This window comes from Podarcis erhardii (genome assembly GCF_964252035.2).
Source record: "Podarcis erhardii genome assembly, chromosome: 6".
Lineage (NCBI taxonomy): Eukaryota > Metazoa > Chordata > Lepidosauria > Squamata > Lacertidae > Podarcis > Podarcis erhardii.
This window is the reverse complement of record NC_138510.1, coordinates 37,644,940-37,663,502: the sequence shown is the minus strand read 5'-3', so window position 1 is coordinate 37,663,502 and position 18,563 is coordinate 37,644,940. Positions and strand designations below refer to the sequence as shown.

At 42.0% G+C, this 18,563-nt stretch overlaps 1 protein-coding gene across 6 annotated transcripts in view; it reads right to left on the bottom strand.

Moving 5' to 3' along the window:
- Nucleotides 1-18,563, bottom strand: part of KCND3 (potassium voltage-gated channel subfamily D member 3) — a 278,188-nt gene that overhangs the window by 158,362 nt on the left and 101,263 nt on the right. The window lies entirely within an intron of this gene.

Below are 18,563 nucleotides of genomic sequence, written 5' to 3'. Positions count from 1 at the left end.
GGGGAAGACGGAGCAAATAGTGTTTGACATAAAAAAAATGACCTACAAGTTTTTATTAATATCTTCTTTTTTGCCGCACACACTTGAGTGATGAAAAATGGATCTTTATACAAATTAGTTTGCCGTTTTCGGTTGGCTATGTAGGAAAAATAGATTCTTGGAGATGCTTGCGAGCCATTCCGATGACAGCAATCTACAGACCAGAATAGAACAGAATTCTATAGGGGCACTGTCTGCCAGATTTTTTATATTATTATGATATAGCATTTTCTGAGATTAGATTTTCCTTGGTTTAATGTCATACCAGTACTGTTCTTTCCTCTTGGTAGAGCCTCCCTTGTCTCTTGGCACTGCAGATTCTGGATTCGTTTTCTTGCTAATGCATTGACTGTGTTATTTACTTGACCCAAAGCCTGGCTCTTTAGCTTAATGTACACACACATTTCCATGCTATTTACTCAGGGGGCTAGCTGCTTGCATTTTAAACTTGTTGAATTCTCCCAGGCAGACTATGAGTCCTTCAGGGCTTGCACAGCTTTTCATCATTTCACTAAGAAGTTTCCCCTCCCATGCTTCTATGTTTTTAATTTACTTATGCACTGTTAATGAATTCAATGTAAAAGAAGTATGAGACCTCAAAGGTTTTGGGGTTTGTTTGTTTTTTGACACAGTGTAAGCAAAAAAACACCTAAACATTGTATGTTTTGTCATGCAGTCCTTTCAATGCTTAAGGGATGGTGGATTAAATTGCAGAATTGGGAGGGTGGGAGGGTTTCCAATTCTGAGCATTGCATGTTGAGGTCCCCAAGCCAGCCCAATAACTCACACATCACACGTATTTTTTGTTTAAGGTTTTTGGCATAATTTTGGCCACAACTTTATTTAAATACATACATAACTGTGAGTGGTTGCTTAGGCATTGGTTCCGACTATCTGTCCCCACACCTAGGGACAGAACTGACTTCCGGATTCCAGCGAAAGCCAGTCAGGGAAAACAGTATCGGGGAGACATGAAGCTGGGCACCAGACCCTCACCTCTCCCCGCATGCTCCCAGAGGCCTTGCGTGGCCCAAGCCCGATGCCAGGGACTTGGACAAAAGCATGGCAAGCCCCCGGATTCCTTTAATGGAATTCCCTTGCAGCACCAGCATTTGGAGGGGTAGGCACTTACCCCTCCACCAACCAATTTTTTAACCAGTGCCTAACCTCAAACCTTACAAGTTGTGACGATTTGCTACGCAGTAGGCAAAAACCAAATGGCTCCAGCCAATCAGCCAAATGGACAAAATTCCTACCAGGCCCCTGCCCCAACGGCAGACGACCCCATGACAGGCATAGCAAGGTCAAGCGCAAATCCCCATTTCAGGGAGGGTGGGCGGGTAATCCAATGCACGCAGCAAAAGAGGACGCTCAAAGCTGCGTGCCCAGTATTTAAAACCTTTTAGCCCAGCCCCCAAATTGGCAACATCAAAATCTTCCCAGAAACACACCCACCCAATCATAGGCTGTGGCCATCCAACAGATCAGCCCAGCAACAGTGGGGTGGCCTGCTAGACCCCACCACAACACGTGCTCTCTGTTAGTGAGAACACACTTTCTAGAAACTTGGGAAGCTGAGTCGGACCATTGGTCCATCTAGCTCAGTACTATCTACACTGATTGGCAACAGCTCTCCAGAAGTTCAGACAGGAGATATTCCTAGCTGTACTTGAATGCATTTGCAGTGGCAGCCAGCAGCACACTTATGCAAGCAGAAGGGAGGCTGACTTTATTTAGAAATGCTTAACCCTTGCCAGTGCTTTTTTCTGGGGGGGGGGGGACGCAGGGTTACGCACACCCCTAAACATTTTGTGAATCTTTGTACTTTTGTCCATTTACTGTATTTATTTTCCCCAATTTGAACTATAAATGGTGATTTTCTTGAGTCAAAATGCGAGTACCCCTAAACATTTTTTTTTTTAGAAAAAAAGCACAGACCCTCACCCATTGACTGACCGAGTAAAAAAAATTTGAGAGTGCAACCATCACAGAAAGAAAGCTGAACCATGGTACCTTAGTTGCAAAAAAAAGTCTGGAAATGGAATATTTTTCATGTGCAGTGGTCAAAATGTACAACTCAAATCATACTTGGCAGCAGCAGCAGCAGCCAGCACTGCCACAAGAAACATGCCAAGCAGAAATGGAAGGGAAAGAATACAGGAATATAATCAGTTGTCCCTTTGTGTATATGCAGTGGCGTAGCGTGGGTTGTCAGCACCCGGGGCAAGGCAAGTAATTTGCGCCCCCTAACCCATGGATTTGCGCCCCCTAACCCTAACCCCCAGATGTTGTGCCCAGTGCTGCTGGCCCCCCCTGCACCCCCCACGCTACGCCACTGTGTATATGGACCTGTATTTTCAGACATGTATGGACCTATGCTTACAGAACACAAGTTATGTTTGTGTCCCCAAGAATGCCACAAGAAAGGCCAGGTCCCCTTTGGCCCATAATCAGGGCGTTTCCATGAATGAACTGCATGTAAACCCAAAACAGAGTGGTTCTTTTTTCTTGTAGCGGCTAAGCTCTATCAACTTAATTTTGCCAGCTCTTGATATTCATTGGTGCTTGTGCTTAGTATGTAAATATAGATTACCCAATTTCTGTTTCTTAAGGAGAGCAGTGTATATGCAAAGGAATAGCCTGAGAATACAGGAAAGTGATAATTACCTCAAGGTGTGTTGCTTACTTGTTACTTCAAGAAATCTTAAGAAGTTCGCTTATTACTTTGAGATCACAAGGAGTGCCTCAGATGGAGTCTGTTCCTAGGTTGTTGTTGACGACGTCATCTCAAGCTTGTGCCAGTGGTTTGGTTGTATAAAACATGTCCAGTACCTGAGATGTATGCTTTATCAGAGATAGACTGGAATCAACCAGTTTCCTTCTTTACCCCAGGCCAGTAGTTCCCAAACTTTCCCCCCATATGGACCACTTGAAAAATGGTGGCCCACCTAATAATCTGCCTGCCTGTAGTGTGGCTGCCAGATGCCATATGATTTTAATTGTCTTTTTATTGCTGCTTTTATTTAAAGGGCATTGTATTACAACTTGAATTCTATGAAACTGAAATTGAAAATCAATATGAATATTTCATGCGATGGATGTGCCTGCTGTGTTAAACAAAGTTCTTTGATGTTCAGTGTAATATTTAGTCAGCCTTAATCTTGGGTCAGATTCAGCACCCATTCTGCTTCTTTCTTTGGACTTAAGGGCAAGTGCTGAAAACCCAGTTCTTACACAGGTCACTTTTTCTGTCTGGCTGCTATTCTCCGCTCCTTTCAAGGCTTAATAATAATGCATTTAAAAGAATGTGAACAGATCGGGAAAATTTATTCTTTTTTGGTCTCAAGCATATTGCCACCATTAAAAGCAAATACATTATCAAGAAGAAACCGTAGCTGGGAAGCAGTGGTCTATGGCACTGACTGACAGCGATGGCTCACCAAGGTTTCAAAGAGGAACTTTCCTGAGCCCTTCCGAGAGATTTTGGGGATTAAACCTGATATCTTTTGCATGCAAAGCCTGTGCTCTGTTGCTGAGTCACAGCCCTTTCCCAACTGTTTTGCTGACGGAAAGCATACTGCTTTCCCTGTATGTTTCAGACTTTCACAGTAAAATCCTCTTGAAAAGTCCCCACAGCATGTCAGGTCAGCTGTTACCTGTCCCTAATTCATGGCAATCATCTCAATAGAACTTATCTGACGGGCTTCTTGACATAGCTCCATTAGCTCACCCACTATAATTAACATTATACGTACAATTTTGGCATTAAAATAAAAATTAAAAGCCCTCAGGACTGGTGGTGGGGGTGAGGACCTAGTACAATAAGTGCAAGGAACACATAGGGAGAATACTGAGGGATTTGTGGGTGTTGGTTACAAAGGACAAGCTATCTCAGCTATCCTATCCACAAAAATCTATTGAAATCTGTCAATGTTACCTCTTCACCCTTCTCCCTCCCACCAACATAATTGCAGTTTTGTGTCTATTTCCTGATTGTGCTGCCAACCTCAAGCAGATTTACTGAGAAGTAAGCCCCCCCCCCGATCAATGGTAGATGTGCATAGCCTCACTCCTGAATAGAATTTGGAATACGGGTAACTTGTGCCACCTTAATTTAAGGTAGCATAAAACCTTCCAGCTTCCTATAGTTAGGACTGCTTTGTCAGTCTCACTCTGGTACTTTACTGATGCTTCCCTCACTCTGTCCCAGTGATTTGGCCTGGCTTTCAGGACACTGAAGTTTACATTTACTTTGATTGTAGCAAAATCATGACCTATCTTACTCATCTTCCCACACTATACCATATGTTTCTATTTTCTCTTTGCAGAATTTCCCTTCCTTTCGCGGTTTTCAGTAGCTGCGTATCACGAAAGCACCAATTTTATGCTTCTTTATTTGTTTCTTATGAGCCACATTTTTTAATCACCTTGATCACCTTGCAGTCCCAAACATGTTCATGTTAAAAAACATAGAATACATTTTACTGTCTTCTTAGTTTGGTATACTGTGTAAAATTGTGTATAGATTCTTTTTTTTAAAAAAGAGTTACTCAGCCAGCCAAATAGGGCTTGTTAAGACAAAGATTATTTTGATGATCAAGAATGCTGTTTCAGCACTCCCACATCACACAATCCAAATATACTGGGTATTTTAGCCTATTCTGGTGCAAAATACAGCTTAAAGGTGCTATGCCATGCCATGAAGCCTTAGATTCCTAGTCACAGGGTAGATCACCTGGCTTCTTTCTACAAGCTTATGTGAGTCTAAGAGTCTAAGCCCCTTCAGATGTCCTCTTCCTCTAGATCAGGGGGAGCCAATCTGGAGCTCTCCAGATGTATTGCCCTCCATCCAAAATTTCTAACCATTAGCTATGCTAGATGGAGATGATGGGAGTTGTAATCTACAACAGCTCTAGGGCACCAGATTGGCTATCCTTGCTCTAGATTAGAGAAAAGGGACCTGTGGCCTTTCAGATGTTGCTGAACTCCAATTCCCTTCAGCCCCAGGTGGTGTGGCCAAAGTTCAGGGACCATGGGAATTACAGTCTAACAACATCTGGGGGCCCTGCAGCATCTGGTGAGCCATCTACCTAGATGGTCCACAAATTGCTCTTTTCTCAGAATGGCCCTTGGGTAGTCTTGGAGGATGCCAGGATCCCTGATTCTGAGGTGGATTCCTGCTCTTCTTTCTGCCTTAGAGCTCTTGTCCAACATATCCAGGACACCTCCTGCTATTTTACCCATATGTTTAAACTGCAGAACCAAATGTAATGGAAGTTAACATATGGATGGGACTCTAATGTTCAAACTGCTTCTGCAAATGGAACATAGACTCGCACATTAAATATAAGCTTTTGTAAACATTTACACAATTACCAAGAACAAGTAGGGAAGCAAAAACTGGTACAATGCTACCTTTCAACTCGGGAGTGAAGTCATACACTCTGAAGCATGGTAAAGATAGATGAAACACACATCTGAAACACTGCAAGACAATTCACAAGGCTGAGGATGTGTGTTCTTCAAACGACTTCTGCTACACTTCAAATTTCCATCTGTCTCCAACCTTTACTGCTTGCATCTTGAACAACAGACTTGCCTGGCTTTTCTCATCACAGCTCTCCTTCGCCCTCCATTCCTGTTACTTCTTAATATTCCTCTTCCCTTCGGTTATTGGCTTGAAGATTAAGTACTTTAATTTTTCCACCACACATGCCTTTACACATCTGTGCTCAGTCGTTTGTTATCTATAATGTCCACCATTTTATCATTCCGATGTCATAAAATGGGTAGAGGGACACAATTTGGTTGAGAGATGTAGTATAAAAAAAGTTGTGTGATCAGGCTATGTTACAGAAGACCTATTATTATAATAGAACTATTAAGGAAATTGCTTCTCTGGGAGAGAGATGGGAAGGTTCATATTCAATGGGGAATGAGTTTGCGGCTGTTAAGACACAAACTACACTAAGGTCACATGCTATTTCCCATTTGTTCCCCCTTCATTGCTCACTGTCCTGAATCTTATGCTTAGACGGAGAGGATCCCAAAGAAAGTGAAAATGTTGTTTGAGCAAATCTGTTCACTTCAGTTTTTCTCAGTATATAACTTTTCCATGCTTAAATTCAGTTATCTAGGTTTCTTGCATTTTTCTTTAAAATCCACATGAAAATTCACCAGCGTTTTAGTGAATATTTTCCCTAGTAATGTACACAGGCACCTTCCCACTTGCATGAGACTAGCACCCATGCAACCACTGACACATGTACCATTTTCAGCACCACAAAGGGACATGGCAGGGGCGGAACAGGATGGGTGGGAAATGACATGTGTGGCACCTCAGAATGAACCCCCTGTGTAGATAAGGAGTTGCCCGTATATATTTTTGTAATCAATTTTCCCTACCCTAAACATTTTTGCAAACCAAGTTTCCATAAATTAATGTAGTCTTGTGTGTTTTTGTTCACCGATATATGCATTCTCTTGCACACTTTACCCTAGTGTATCCATTAGTGTACACACTACTTGGCTGGAGAACTGCACTGCAAAATTCAGATTAAGTGTGAATTTTGAAGAATAATTGCATTTTGGTTTTGTCTACTGTTTTGGAAAGTGCAAATTGGGTTAATTTGCCTTTGTATGTGAACTGAATCAAATATCCCCTCCCACCCATATTCCTGCAATCCCTAGTTGAGTTAATGTGTTTCCTCCACAAAAATTATGAGGCTGAACATATAGCCTTCCTTAGGCTCCTTGCTGGAAGCATGAAATTATACTGGTTCCTCTACCTCAGAGTGCTCTGATTTATTCATTTATTAAATTTGTATACTGCCCTCCATCTGAAGCAGTTGCTCTCCATGGTCCCTACCAGAGATGCTAGAGTGTGAGACTGGCCCTTCTGCCAGCAAAGGGCATACTATGCCCTTTGGATCCTCCTCAACTGAATGACTAATTGCTTCTTAATTATATGATTGTTAGCTATGTGCATGATCTCTCCACTCTCAGGGTTCTGGCAAATGTGAACTGTACACATGAAAACTGTATGGAAAAGTAAGGATGATCTTAAAAGGAACAACTTGACAATAGTAATTTTTTGGATGGCTTAAAGGATGGTACCAATAATAATAATAATAATAATAATAATAATAATAATAATAATAATTTTTAATGGTTTAAATTATATTGTGACAGACCACTGACCCATCTATTTATTTGTACTCGGCTTGGCAATTGCTTTCCAGGGTCTTTTGAGATCCATCCACCCTTCCTTCCTTCCCCAAATCCTATCTTTATAGAGATAGCAACCATCATAGCATATTTTTAGCCTTTACCAGAGTGTAATGTACAAAATAGGGGACGCGGGTGGCGCTGTGGGTTAAACCACAGAGCCTAGGGCTTGCCGATCAGAAGGTCGCCAGTTCGAATCCCCATGACGGGGTGAGCTCCCGTTGCTCGGTCCCTGCTCCTGCCAACCTAGCAGTTTGAAAGCATCTCAAAGTGCAAGTAGATAAAAAGGTACCGCTCCGGCGGGAAGGTAAACGGCATTCTGTGAGCTGCTCTGGTTTGCCAGAAGCGGCTTAGTCATGCTGGCCACATAACCTGGAAGCTGTATGCCAGCTCCCTCGGCCAATAAAGCGAGATGAGCGCCGCAACCCCAAAGACGGCCACAACTGGACCTAATGGTCAGGGGTCCCTTTACCTTTACCTTTAATGTACAAAATGTAATAATAATAATACACTGAAGGATCCCCTCCAATCCAGGAGGACATGAAATTACTGCTGATGAATGTTCATAAAGGCAACAGAAAATCATTAGCTTATTTTTTTGTAAGCAGAGATATATTTTCACTTCTGCCATATGCATCTAAGCCTGAGCCCCTACAGAATTTCAAGTCTGCTTGTGGCCCTGGGGGATGGGGGATGGGCAGGAGGAGAAGGATGGATTGCTTGCCTGTGTTTCTATTGACCGGACTGGGTGCTATAAATGTATAATGCATTGCGACCTTTTCAATAAAATTGTGTTATTGTTTTTTCTCTTCAATAGAAATCTGTTCCTTTTTCATTGTGCTGGGCTAATATCTGTTTTCACAGGGAGACAAAATGCCCCATTTTGTGGGACTGCTCATTGCTTTTGAAACCAGGGCTTTTGAGCCTAGGGATGGATGGATCATTTTATTTCCAGTCCACGCCAATTTAACATGTGTTGAATTATACCTCCATTCCATCTGATTTTCACGTTAATGCTCATTTTTTTAAATTAAAAATTGTGTGGTAATGTATATAAATGTATCCTAGCACAATACACACATTTTAAAATGCATTTTATCTTAAACTATGCATGCTTTTTATTTTTGTTCTTTCACTAGAAACTATATTGTTAAATACAGTTCAAATTCTGGAGGATAATTTTGTTCCAATCTCTACATTAGCCTCCAGAATGTTTTAATTACACAGTATTCAAAGGACAAGTTAAGATGCAATCCTAGTCTCTCTTACTTAGGAGTAAGCCTCACTGAACTCAGTGGGGCTTACTTTTGAGAATATATGTACTCTATAGGACTTCATTGTTAAGCCATTTGAACAGCTCCAGGAAACTTTTTTTTAAAACGGAGATACATTGGACAGGGGTCTTGAATGCATATTGACCCTGGGGATTCCCGCCAATCAAGAGATCAAGAGATCTTATCCACCTGTCTGCCAAAACCAGTAAATTCACCAAAGAAAGGCAGAAAGGATTTTGTGAATTAAACCTGGAACCTGCTGCATACAAAGCTGAGCTGTGGCCCTTCCCTAGACAGAAGATGAGCAAGCCTGCTTTTTAGACCCGACAAAAGAGTGTAGGGGGGAATAGTATGAGTCACATTCATTTCCTGTTTTCCCCACAAGTTCAAAATACCCAATGCCAGTTGGAGAGAAATATAAGCAAAAAGAACCAGTCATTTACTGTTCAAAAATGCTCAGCTAGCCATGTATTCACAATATGATACCATTCCTATGAGAGGGTAACTTGACCATAGCAATTTGCCGGAGCAAAATTGAGGATTAAATGCAGTTGCTCAGAAAGATTTCTATTTAATTTACATTTCTGAATTGAGGCCCCAGTCTCTGCTACTTAATTAGAGAGATGTGCAAACAAACCATGGATGTGCAATAACAGCCGTGGAACAAGCAGACGAAACCTTTTAAGCGAGAGCGAGAGGCAAAATAGATCTTTTTGTTTGTCAAAGGCAAGTTCCTAATGCAGGAACAGTGTCAGCGTGACCATTTTTTGAGATGGGAGAGTTTCATGCTTGCCACAGCGTAAATTGTTGCTCTTGATACACAAGAGATTTAGGGGGAATCCAGCCAACTGAAGCTGCTACTTAAAAACTTGTGGTGCCTTGATGATATAGAGAGGTTTTCTTCAGCAGAATCTAACCTTCCGTTAATTTATTTCCTCTTGCAGCATAGAACTCAAGGTGGCAACGGTGGCAGCTGATGCCCATTGGGAACAGTAGGGCGGAAGGCAGGGAGACCAACAGCAGAGGCAGTGATAGGCAGAGCCAATTTGTCCTGCTTTTGCCCCCATTCTACTCCCTGCTGACTTCTGCTAGGTCACCACTGAGTTTAATGAGGAGGAGGTTGACAACCAGCGTCACTCCCTGGACTGGTTTTAAGCAAGTAAACAGGCAGGCCAGGGCTAGCTGAGAACAGACTGTTGGGGAGGCAGTAGCCTCTAAGTTGCCAAGCCCCAAGCCCCATTCAGGTCTCCAGTTTCATACCATCCAACATCCTGTGTCTCAAAACTGGGATGCAAGTCTTCCTGCCCCTGCTCCTGTGCAAATTGGACTAGATAACCCCTGTGGTCCCTTTCAACTCTACAATTCTGTGTTTCGATTCTGTGTATGTGCTTTGCATGGAGGAGGTCTTCAATACCCAGCATCTCTAAGTATGGCCTGAAACCATGGAAAACCACTGCCAATCAGTCTAGACCAGGCATAGGCAAACTCGGCCCTCCAGACATTTTGAGACTACAATTCCTATCATCCCTGTTAGCTAGGGATGATGGGAGTTGTAGTCCCAAAACATCTGGAGGGCCGAGTTTGCCTGTGCCTGGTCTGGACAATACTTAACAATATTTTTGTTGTTGTCTGCTTGCTTTTTGTTTTGTGTTGTCATTTTGTATTTTTATGTTGCAAACTGCCCTGTGATCTTCGAATGAAGGGAGGTACAGTGGTCTCTCGGGTTAAGAACTTAATTCTTTCTGGAGGTCTGTTCTTAACCTGAAACTGTTCTTAACCTGAAGCACCACTTTAGCCAATGGGGTCTCCTGCTGCTGCTGCACCACCGCTGCATGATTTCTGTTCTCATCCTGAAGCAAAGTTCTTAACCTGAGGTAATATTTCTGGGTTAGCTGAGTCTGTAACCTGAAGCGTATGTAACCTGAAGCATATGTAACCCCAGGTACCACTGTACATCAATTTAATATAGATAAATAAATAAATAGAGGGATCAGTGGTTTTGCTAACTATAAGGCATATTCCCTTGTTCCTTAGTTTTGCAAGATCACCTCATTGTTGTTTTTCTATTTCACTTCAAATGTGTGTCAGAGGAATTGGCTCACAGTACTTGGTGTTTGAGGAATAAAGGGGTGAGCTTGATGAAATCCAAATTGAAAGGGGTTTTCAATTTCAGCCAAGTCACGCCCCTCTGTAGCCTTCTAAATCAGTAACCAAGGGGGCCTTCTCAAATAAAAGTATGGGGTATCATGCTACCGTTTGAGCACTGGACCCAGAGCAAGCCCTCAAGTTATCTTAAGGTGTTCCCATGTGATCATGAACTGTCCCCACGCAATGCAACTGTAAAGTGTGGGAAAGTAAACAAATAATTGCCATGCCTATTAATAAAACATAGCTTTGCATTTCCACCTAAATCCAAAACAAATGCAACAACTTAGATTATCTTTATTTGTCTTGGCCGTAACTTTCTCAGCTTTAAAATATATGTTGGCATTTACCTAGTGCTAGAAGCACCTTCCGAGTGTTTTATAGATTCATTAAAATGAAGTTAAGCTGTTTTCCCTAAGGTCACCCACACAAGATTCCTACGGCAAGCTGAAGGGCTGAAAAATGGCATTTTCTCCCCGAAAAGGTCACACATCCTACTTATCTCTGAATAAAATTTGTCATTAGTTGCATGTTTAGACTAGACATTCTTCCAGGTATTTTTTTTAAATCGTACCTATAGTATTTTACCGGTGTAAAAACTGCTTTATAATTAATTTCATCCTCCAAACAAGCAATGCTTGTTGCTTTTTTATGAGAAGTAGTATTTTTTTTCACCTTCTGATTTAGAAGCTTTCCCACAATTCTAGATTTATTGAGGCTGGTAGTAAAAAGCCATTACCCAATAGTGAGGCATACCAGATTTCATAAGTTCATCCACTGGCTGGAGTGTCCTGATTTGAGAATCGTATTCGATGGTTTGTTCCTTTTCCCTGTAAAAGTGGAATTAATGGATACAGGGTGGATGTACAGGATACTGTAGGGAAAAGACTACCAACCTTACAGAATATGCAGATAACGGCCCAATATTGTGAAACCACAGGTTCTCATATATTAAATCAAGTTCTGGAAGCAGTTGAATTTCAGTTTATCTGTATGTCTCCTAAAACCTATGTTGCATCAATATAAGTGCACTAAATCAAGGTTATGCTGGATATGCACCTGAACAAACAAAGGTGCACTTATACAGCACACAGTGTTTAAGTAATGAACATCAGCAACAAGAGCAGAATTGCCTTATGGCTCATTTCAGTCTTATTGGAATTTCTATTCTGCAGACATTTAAATGCCATAATTCCTGCTGCATGTCTCATCTTCCCCAGCGGTGGTGGTTGGGTTCGTTTGTGTGTGTGTTTTAATATAACAAATAAATAAAATAAAATCACTACAGATGCTGAACAATAAACAACTCTCTGCAAATTGCTTTCCAATTGCTAAGTAATTACAGCAAATTTCAAAATAAACGTAAAGAATGAACTGTTACTTTTTAATAAAGGAACATCTTTTCTTATGAGGTGCTTTAACAGGACCTCATTTGTCTTACATCGTAGCTGAAAGATAGAGCTGCCAATGATTTCTGTCCTTGTTCCAGTGATTCGGTATTCCTTTCTGAATGCTCCCATTACAGCAGGTAGCTAAAAGTTCAGCCTTTGCAGTACATTGGCTGTAACATTAAATATGTTTAATGCAACTATGCTTTGGCCACGCAACATATACCTACCCTAGTTATTGAAGCAGACAACCTATTCCCCGTAAGCAATAAATTGTAATTTCATGGTTTGGTCACATTTGTCATTATTTTTCTAACTTAACTGCTGACATCATAACCTGGCACACACAATAAGAGATACTATATGAAATATCCTTCTTGCTTTTATTACCATCATGTGATCCATAATGAACCCATAATGATCAAATGAAAGTGGGGCTGCTATAAGACTCTCCCCCCCCCCATGATGTGCTTTTGCTAGCCACATCACATCAAGATTGGTAGTGGTTTAGTAGTGGCTAAACACACCCAAAAGCAACTGCTTGTTTGCTTCCTGTCCACTGCCTTGTTTCCACATGGTTAGTAAGCAAAGATGGCACAAAACACAGCCCTGATTCAGGCCAGCATTGCTCATAAGATGCAGTAGTTGTGCCAGTGGCCTGCATCAGGCAACACCATCAGCTTTTTGTGATGGCAGGTAAAAATCTCAGATACCCACATGCTCCTTGCTTGCTTCATGGCTGCAGTAGCTGGGTGGAATTACCGGACAATGAAAAACATGCTACTCCTATAATATTTAAAAACCAAACAAACCTAGTCCTCTAAAGCAAACAGATGGCTGCATCTATGTCCCCTTTGTCATATCTTCCTGTACATTTGGAATAATATCCAACATTAGTCATACTCAGAGAAGCCCCAATGAAATAATTAGATTTAAATAAGTTCATTAATTTCAGTGGGTCTACTCTGTAATTTACAGCACAATGCTGTGTCTACTCAGAAGGAAACCCTATTGAATTCAGTGGGGCTTTCTCTTGGGTAAATGGGGTTCGGACTGCAGCCTTAGTTGGGTATCACCAATTATGTTTACCTCCTTCAGTTAAGAAGAATATACTGTAATTGCTTTCTGGGGAGTGACTTAAGTGCTATAATATGGTTTACCCTGTGCTGACGTCATGATAACATTAATGAAACAGCATGCAGCACTGCAAAAATAAGGTATGAGGCTGTGTGCAGAAGACAACAATTCAATGGAGCAGCATACACAGTTTTATTTGACAACAAACAGAGAAGCTGCTACTGTTGCCACAGAATTTGGGGAAAATATAATTGTTAACAACAACTGATGCTGGTCAATCACTGTAACCTTCAAATCAATTGACACTGAACTTTTACTTGCTGCATTGTTCATACAGACACACACTCACCCTGCGCCCCAAAACAGGATCAAACACATAACTTCTATCAGCACATTTTTTCTTAACAGGGAAGTTAGACAGCCATGAGAGTTTGACTGCAGGAAGAAACTAAGTGATTAAAAGACAAACAATTGCTAAATCACCACATTCATTAATGCTTCCCATGCTAATATTCTGAACAAAACCACACGTAACAAAATCAATATATAATGCTTCTAATTACACCATGGGATCAAAGCCAATTGGAAATGACCAGTGTTTTGTGTCCAAGAGAGAAGACAGAACTGCTCTACTTCTGCTTTGCCTTTGTCTTCACCCAAAAGGAAAGCAGTACCCAACCTGATAACAGAATAAACAGTGCAAGGAGGGAGCTGCAGCACAAGACTGCAGAAGAGGAGACAAGGTATCCTAGTCTGGTTGCTGAGCAACAACATGCAGGGCTCAGTGGAGTGGGAGACCAGCCAACCAGAAGAGCATCTGAGGTGTACTTGCCTGGAGGCAGAGTCAGCATCCAAAGTCAGGTCCAGTCCTAGGGTCATGCAAAGAGCTATCCATGTGGTCAGATGGTCCAGGGGTCAGGGAATCTGATGACCAAGGGTCAAGATAAGCAGGAAGGCAGGGCCAGGAACTACAAGCACTGTTTCCCGCTTGTGACTACTTCTGGAAGCTCTGCTTAAGAAGGCTGAAGCCAGCTGGTTCTTGTCCATGCCTTCTCCTCTGTGTCCTTGAAGGCTGATCAGCTGCAGGTAGAGTCACTCTGCCTTCTCCCCCTTCAGGCTGCTGTTCAACAGGCAAAGCTGACTCCTGGTCCATGACCTAAGGGGACACCAGGGGTGCCAACAGCCCATTTCAGGGGCTTCCCCTGACTATGACCACTGGTGATGTACTGTTGGTGGTAGCTCTGAGGAGCTTTGGAGCACTCCTGACCAGTGGAGTTCTCACACATACAAAACCGCTCCAGCACAATGGATTGAGGCATTGCTCTGAGGCAACATTGAGAGTTGCTCTGTAACTTAGCCTGGATTCCACCTATTGAAATGAATGTGTCCAGGTATGCTTGACTCTGCAAAGAATCAGGATGCTAAGCTGGGACTTTTATGGACATTTGCAAGTTCTGTCCTTCAAGATCAGATTTCTCTCAACAAACGAAGCACCATGCTTTCATTCAGTAAAAGCATTTCTTTGTTTTCTTCTACTCTGTCTCTAGCCAGGTATTAGCTAAGTCAATCACTCCTCTGGAATGTAAATTTCTCTTATCCAGGCTTCTCCTGACAATACCTCAGATTAAGCCTGTAATGCTTCCTTCCTTGGTGTAATTGATAGCCCATTCCTCTTAAGCACCATCCTATTAAGTTTCTGCCAGACAAACTCCTACTGAGAAAGGGGGGAAATGCTTGTTGCTGTCTGCATTTTCTACTCTAGTGTTTTAACTTATGAATCGCTAAACGAATTGTAATTCTCCTTTCTAACTTAGGGTGTCAGAAGTGACTTCTCAAACTCAATTGACTTCCTCTGTGGTAGGTTATGACTGGCATATAGCACATGAGAGCTAGAGCATCCTTCAATCCCTCATCATATTTATGGAAAACAACAAAAATTACGAGCATAAAGCCCCCTTTATGTGTGCACTGCGTAAAGGAAAATCTCACCTAGAATGCAGTTGCATGACTGCATCTCTAGTGCTGCTAGCTCCATTGCTGAACTCCACACATTAGGTATATATATCTTCAAGAAAAAGCTTACATGTGTAAGATACCCCTCAACTGTCCCGATTTTCCTGGGACATCCTAGAATTACAGAAGACATCCCGGTTTCTGATTGGATCCCGGAATGTCCCATTTCTCCCTTCCAGCACTGCTGCTGAGCTTGGGGAGGGGGGTTGCGGCAGAGGAAGCCTCTCGGGCACCTGGGGCGAACTGCCCATAGGGGTGGTGTGGGGCGTGCGGCACCCATAGGGTCAGGGCATGCCGCAGGGCCTCAGTTACCCTACAGCTGGGGTAGAGGCAGTGGGCGGACAGTGTGGAGCCTGCAAGTGCCCTAGACGCATGGCTCGGGTGCACTGCAGGCTTCGGGATGAGTGCCGCCTGCCATTTTGTCACCCCCCTCAGTGGTGACACCCAGGGTGGACTGCACCTACCACACCCCATTGCTGTGCCCCTGGAGGGGGGTGAGCTGGTACTTGCAGCTGGCTTGTGCATGAGCGCAAAAGACATGCGTGTTTTGGTGTCTCTGACTTGCAATGAAAGACATGTGCCCTGATTTTCATCAGTGGGATGTTGGCGAGTGTGGCATAGATTTGTATCTATTTATATTCTAATTGTTCTGGAGCCCTGTATGATCGGTGCTAGAAAATGAAGGGGAAATCCCTGGGCACATTGGCTTTCCCTCACAGGCCTTCATTCTTCACGCATGGATGTGGGTGTGGGCGTGCCAGCACTGTGGCACAATCTCAAGGCCAGAGCCTATGATGTAACCTTGCAGGCCTGCACTATGTGCGATTCCCCATCACAAAATGCAATTGTCAAGGGCCTTCATTGACATACAGAGAGAGTTATTCATCCTTCTCTGTATCACACATATAGTCCAATCCTCGAATTACCTGCTGGGGTGATTTCATTATGGAGGAGATTCATTGTGGTTAATGAATGGCAGGTGCAAGAGTGAGACACTGGAGGATTGGGGCCTTTGCCTTACAATATGCAACTGTTCTTAAGCCACACACAGAAAATGTGTTGATTGATTTTTTTGATGGTCAATATTTCACCCAACACCTTTACTGAGCTGAAAGGGTTGTTAGGTCACTAGAGCCGATTCTTCTTTAAATGGAAACAGCTATTGTGTAATTAATAATTTTTTAAGAAGGCTAGATTTAAAGTCAATAAAACAATCCGAAGAGCAGCATGTTATAAAAACTTTGCCAAATTAACTGATGCCTAGAATTGGGGGCCTACAGGGGAATCATCTCTGCTGATTATTTCCATATTCATCAATGCTATTAACTAAAAAAGAAGGAAAGAGTAATAAAGAATGTTTGTTTATTCCTCACCCACCCCAAATAAAATAATGTTTTGATAAGCCATATTAATAGTATCCTCGTTTTATGTATCTCTGTCTGTCTATAGATTTATATAGCTTTGACATTTTTATCCTGCCTTAAATAACTCTTTCTTGCTGCTGTGGAGGAGCAGGGGCTTTTTAAGGAAATCACTATCTCTAGAAAACTGATTCTAGATATAAACCAGATGTAGTTCAGGTTTAAGTCCAAGCCACTTGGGATTAGACCACAATATAAAATGCTGTGTGAACAGATCGCAGACGTGAAAGGTTGGAAAGGGTATTTTCTGTGGGGATACAAGGTGAAAGGTGCTCTGGATGAGCCTGGCACGGAAATGCTCCTTCTGCGAAGATTCATTATATGCTTTTATTAGGCTTTTCCTGCGTTGGGTAAGCTGAAAATGAAGCCCAGAGGTGCTCCAGAAATAGCAAGTATATTGGGAGTTCTGCTTAACGAGGTGAACAAGGGAAAGAAAAATGTACTTTTTGGTTGAGCTTGGCGGTGACTGTTAGGTACTGATCAGAAGCCTGAGCTTGTGGTTGAGAATGCCTGTCTCAACCTACTCCAGTGATTTATTACCTGTGTGGTGAGATGTGTGGTGCACACAAGACACAAATCCCACCCACAATGGTTTGTCCATTCTTTTCAATGGATGAAGCAGATGCACATGCAAACATCTTTTTACTTCATTAGGTTATTTTAAGTACCGTAAGTTTTCTGATTTTAGCTTTAACTGGTTTTTAAAATTGTACCTTTTGAACCTTATTCTAGACCACTTCGAGACTACAATGTTAAGTGGTATATTAATTATAGGGGAAAGAGACCACGGATTTGGACCAGGCACACCATGTTGCATTTAAAATGGCATTTAAAATATATTCCTACCTCCTCCCAATAATGTTGTTGTCGTCATAATAATAATAGTAACAACAACAACAACAACAACAACAACAAATAATAATAATAATAATAATAATAATAATAATAATAATAATAATAATAGAATAATAGAATAATAATTTTATTTTCATCCTTTTTGAGTGAATGGAAATGTCCTAAGGTAAATGTCAGAATTTAGGATTGAATTTAGGATTGCAGTGGCGGAGATGTGTCCTAGGGCAGGAAAAGACAGCAAGCTGGAGCAAAGGGTCAGAGAGCTTTGGCTGATTTCTGTTTGAATCCAAGGCTGTGCTATGGAGGAAGCAAGACCCTCTTGGAGTGTAATGCTGGGAACCCCTCCATCATAGGTTCAGGTTGTATATATGTGTAAACAAACCATATATTGCAAAGATTCTGTTGTTCCTCATTTGCCAAAGGAAATACGAACCCTGGGTAGCTGCACCTGGAGCCCCTGGAATCCTGCACCGCTCAGTGATTGGGGTGGCACAGATTTGAAGAATAAATGACATAAGGATAAATTGCTTCAGAAATGGTAGCTATCTTTTAATGGGGGAAGTCAGTTTGGTTATTATAAAAATATAGTTGAAAGAAATTAATTTCCTTGATTCGCTAATATTTATTAATGGCCTCCAAAAGCCAGATCTTATTCCCAGAGCTAGATGTGAACTGGCCTGAGACCTCCAGGTATAGGGCGGTATATTTATTGAATGAATGAATGACCAGGTTCAAGGTCTGCTTAATCCTACAATAGTATGCTATGTTTTATTTGGCTTTCAGAGGAAAGGAAAAGCAAGCTCTTGGTGGTTGTTTTCAAACGGTCAGGCTATAGCAGCAATTTGACGATTCAGACAAAATGTCAGTGCTTCCTTCCAAGTGGGAAGTGGATGTAATGTTAGCTTCCAATGGGGCAGGCTCAACCCACAGAGAGACAAAAGAGGCAGCCTTGTTTTTCATTCAGTGTATAATCAAGAGCACAAGGCATATTACCTGGGCGGCACATGACATATTCTGCAGACAACCAAGCAGCAAGCAAGGATTTTTTTTGTTGGTTGGTGGTTCAATGAGGAGACAGCAAATAGACCTGCAAAATAACCAGGCCAAGAGAAAAGCTCTACCCA